The 4,660-nt window shown below is 44.2% G+C and overlaps 1 non-coding gene across 1 annotated transcript; it reads left to right on the forward strand.

Annotated features, from left to right (window-relative positions):
* The first annotated feature begins 3,367 nt into the window (after positions 1 to 3,367).
* Positions 3,368 to 3,505, forward strand: LOC114810905. The gene has a single exon (XR_003758595.1). It is a non-coding gene; the product is annotated as a small nucleolar RNA SNORA7 (small nucleolar RNA).
* Positions 3,506 to 4,660: the final 1,155 nt, after the last annotated feature.

The following is a 4,660-nucleotide window of genomic DNA, read 5'->3' on the forward strand; positions in this document are numbered from 1 at the left end:
TGCTTCTTGGGTTATATCACATGACCTCTCTGGGCCTTGGTTTTCTCATCTATTAAATGGTTCTGAGCTAGATTGAGAGCACCATGAGGTCAGGAGAGCTGGTTGGGTTCTTAACTCAGCTCTGCCACTGACCTACTGAGGGACATCTTATGACTTTGCTGGGCCTTGGTTTTCTCATCTATAAAATGGGACTGAAATAGATTGGGAGCAGCCCTTTGTCCAATCTGATTAGCTTGATCTGCCCCAGAGCATCTATCTTCACAACAGCAATAAAATCCACATTCTCCTCTCCATCCAAACTGTTACTTTTATATCTTATCTTCCCAGGGTCTTAGCTCTTATCATATATCTTGCCTTGATTACTGTAACAGCCTCACTGCTGACCTCCCTCCCTCCTGTCTCTGCCACTCCAGTCCGTATCACACTCTGCTGAGAAGCAGCATGGCTTAGTGGAAAAAGCATGGGCTTGGGGTCAGAGGTAGTGGGTTCTAATCCCAGCTCTGCCACTTATTCATTCATTCATTCAGTCATATTTATTGAGTGCTTACGGTCTGCAGAGCACTGTATTAAGTGCTTGGAAAGTATAATTTGGCTACAAATAGAGACCATCCCTACCCAACAGCGGGCTCACGGTCGGAACAGGGGGAGACAGACAACAAAACAAGTTTACAGGCATCAGTAGCATCAATATAAATAAATAGAATTATAGATATATACATATTAATAAATAGAATAATACATAAATATATACACAAACGCTGTGGGCCGGGGAAGGGGTAGAGCAGAGGGACCTCTGTGTGACTTTGTGACAGCTGTGTGACTTTGGACAAGTCATTTAACTTCTCTGTGACTCAGTTACATCATCAGTAAAATGGGAATTAAGACTGTAAACCCCACGTGGGAAAACCTGATTACCTCAGAATAGTACTTGGCACATAGTAAGTGCTTAACAAATACCATTAAAAAAATAGTTTTTTTTTTTACAAAACCATTCAGTCCATGTCTTCCCACTCCTCAAGTATCTCCACAGTTTGCCCATCCAACTCCTCAAAAGAAACCTCCTTACCATTGCTTTAAAACACTCAGTCATCTTTTCCAGCTCCCCCCTCCTCGGCCCCACCTTATATTGCTGATTCTCTATTATAACCCAACCTGCACACTTCACTCCTTTAGTGTTGGCTTGCTCATTCTACCTCTATCTTGTCTGTCTCACTGCCAACTGCTTGTCCATGTCCTCCCTCTGACTTGATACTCCCTCCCCATCCATTTTTGACAGACCACCACTCTCCTCAACTTCAAAGCCTTATTAAAATCACATCTCTTCCAAAAGGCCTTCTCAGATTAAGCCCCCTTGTCTGTTGCTCTCTCTCCTTTTGCATCACCTATGTACCTATCTGGACCCTCAAAGCACTTCATTCAATCATTTTTATTGAGCACTTACTGTGTGCAGGGCACTGTACTAAGCACTTGGAAGTACAGTTCATCAAGAGAGACAATCCCTGCCCACAACATCCCTGCCCACAACGGGCTCACAATCTAGAAGTTACTTTATCCTCAGCCCCACAGAACTTATGTCCACAACTATAATTTATTTATAAATGACTGTCTTCCCCTCTAGACTGTAAACCCCTGTGGGCAGAGAACATGTCTACCAACTCTGTTGTATTGTGCCCTACCAAAGTTCTCTGCACATGGTAAGTGCTCAATAAATACCATAAATACAAGGTGGGGGTTGGAAGGCCCGGGTTCTAGTCTCCTTGATTCATTGATTGAATGATAGTGTTTAATAAATGCCATGATAATAATTATTATAAATATGCCCCTTAGAGGCAGAAGGAAACAAGCCTCCTCATCATTCCTCTCCTGAGTTCTCCACATTGGCTGGACTTGGACTGACTGTCTTTTTTGCCTTTGTTCTTGCATCCCAGTCAATCAATATATCAAAGGTATGTATTTATTCATTCAATTTTATTTATTGAGCACTTACTCTGTGCAGAGTACTGTACTAAGCACTTGGGAAAGTACAATATAGCAATAAAGAGAAACAATCCCTCCCCACAGCGAACATATTGAGTGCCAATTCTCACAGAGCCCCATACTACGGGCTTGGGAGAGTACAATACAATAGAGTTGGCAGACATGTCCCTTCCCACAAGCAACTTTCAGTCTAGAGGAGGAGACAGACATTAATATGAATAAATATATCATTTAAGGTTACATGAAAAGCTTACAGTCTAGAGGGAGAAACAGATATCAATATTAAAAAAAATTACAGTTATGTACATATGGGCTGTGGGGTTGAGGGAGGGGTGAATAATAATAATAATAATAATGTTGGCATTTGTTAAGTGCTTACTATGTGCAGAGCACTGCTCTATGCACTGGGATAGATACAGGGTAATCAGGTTGTCTCTCTTGAGGCTCACAGTCTTAATCCCCATTTTACAGATGAGGTAACTGAGGTCCAGAGAAGTTAAGTGACTTGCCCACAGTGAATAAAGGGTGCAAATAAATCCAAGTGTAAGGGTGAAGCAAAAGGGAGAGGGTAAAGAGGGAATGAGGTCTTCTTCACCTCCCATCCCCATTTCTGGTTCTCTTATTTGATTTAAACTCCAGGCCTGAACCCAAGGCTCTCAATACACTGGGCATACCGTTTGTCCAGAGAAAGTCAGAAGTTGGAAAGAAGCTCTCCTCAGGGAAGAGAGCCCCAGGCCAATGTCTCATTTTCCTGTAGGATATGGTCAGCTTTACTGAACTGTAGGATTGAATTCAGCTCCTTGGAGGGCCTTCTCTAGTCCAACAGTAGTGCTGTAACACTGGGGAGGTTTAGTGATGGCTAGTCTCTCAAGGAGACTGGCTGGCTGTCAAGTTCTAACTGGGGAATCTCGCTCTGAGCACTTGAGGGGAGGAGTGTGGCTCGAGGAGTTCAACATGGGTCCCCACAGAGGGTATCTTATGTGGAGCTCTGAGGCAGGGAAGACTGTGTCCAACCCAATTTGCTTGTATCTGCCCCAGAGCTTAGTACAGCATCTGGCACATAGTAAGCACTTAACAAATACCAAAAAAAAAAAAGACCCGCTTAGAGCCAGTGAAGAGAGCAGTGGGTAGAAGTAGAATAAGTAGAGCTAGATGTTGGCCAGAGTTTCCCAACCAGGGGCAGGCCCATCAGAATTTTCCCAGCATTCAATTAGTCAATCATTCCATCACATTTATTGAGCACCTGTTGGGTGCAGAGCACTGTACAAAGAGCTTGGGAGAGTGCAATATAAACAGTTGGTTAAAACATTCCCTGCCCAAAATGTGTTTCCAGTCTAGAAAGGGAACTAAACACGAATATAAATGAATAATTACTGATATCTCCATTAGTGCCCTCTCAGAGTTGCACCTGGAGAGTTTCCAATACTCTTCCAGTCTCAACTATGGGAGGGAGAGGCAAGCAGAGGCCTACCCATTCCATTCCTAGCTTGGGTAGTGGCTATCGAGTGGAAAGCAATCGGCTACAAGTCAAAGCTCACCGGTGCTGGGCAGCAGAGACATGGGAGAGAGTCGAGGGCGGAGACTCAGGTTGACTGCCCTACTGAGAGCTCACCTCCTCCAAGAGGCCTTCTCAGACTAAGCTTCCCCTTTTCCCTCTGCTTCCTCTCTGCCCCCCTTTCACCTCCCCTCAGCTAAGCCCCCTTTCCCCCCTTTTCCCTCTGCTCCTCCCCCCTCCCTTCCCCTCCCCCCAGCACTGTGCTCATCTGCTCATTTGTATATATTTTTATTACCCTATTTATTTTGTTAATGAGATGTACATCCCCTTGATTCTATTTACTGCTATTGTTTTAATGAGATGTACCTCCCCTTGATTCTATTTATTGCTACTGTTTTTGTCTGTCTCCCCCAATTAGACTGTAAGCCCCTCAATGGGCAGGGACTATCTGTTGCCAAATTGTACATTCCAAGCGCTTAGTACAGTGCTCTGCACATAGTAAGCACTCAATAAATACTACTGAATGAATGAATTATGTGAAAGGAGGCAATGGTAAACCACTTCAGTAGTTTTACCAAGAACACTCTTTGGATCCACTACCAGAATGATTGCAGATGGGGGTGGGGCATTCTGGGAGAGATGTTTCCGTGCGTCATTATGGGTCAGAGTTGACTCGACGGCATAAGACAAGACATGTCCATTAGTGCTGTAGGGCTGAGAGAGGGGTAAATAAAGGATGAAGCAGCATGGTCTGGTGGATAGAACTTGGGTCTGAGCATCAAAGGGACCTGGGTTCTAATACCAGTTCTGCATAGAAAAATTAAATGACTTGTCCGCTGCGTGACTTTGGGCAAGTCATTTAACTTCTCTATGCCAGTTACCTCATCTTTAAAATGGGGACTAAGACTATGAGTCCTATGTGGTAAAGTGCCTAGTATATAATAACTGTGGTATATGTTAAGCATTTACTCCATGCCAGACACTGTACTAAGCGCTGGATTGGTTGCAAGCAAATCAGGTTGGACACAATCCCTGTCCCACATAGGGCTCACAGTCTCAATCCTCATTTTACAGATGAGGGAACTAAGGCACAGAGAAGGGAAAGGACTTGCCCTGGATCACGCAGCAGACAAGTGGCAGAGTTGGGATCAGAACCCACGACCTTCTGACTCTAAGGCCCATGCTCTA

The sequence above is a fragment of the Ornithorhynchus anatinus genome, chromosome 3 (genome assembly GCF_004115215.2).
Source record: "Ornithorhynchus anatinus isolate Pmale09 chromosome 3, mOrnAna1.pri.v4, whole genome shotgun sequence".
Classification (NCBI taxonomy): Eukaryota; Metazoa; Chordata; class Mammalia; order Monotremata; family Ornithorhynchidae; genus Ornithorhynchus; species Ornithorhynchus anatinus.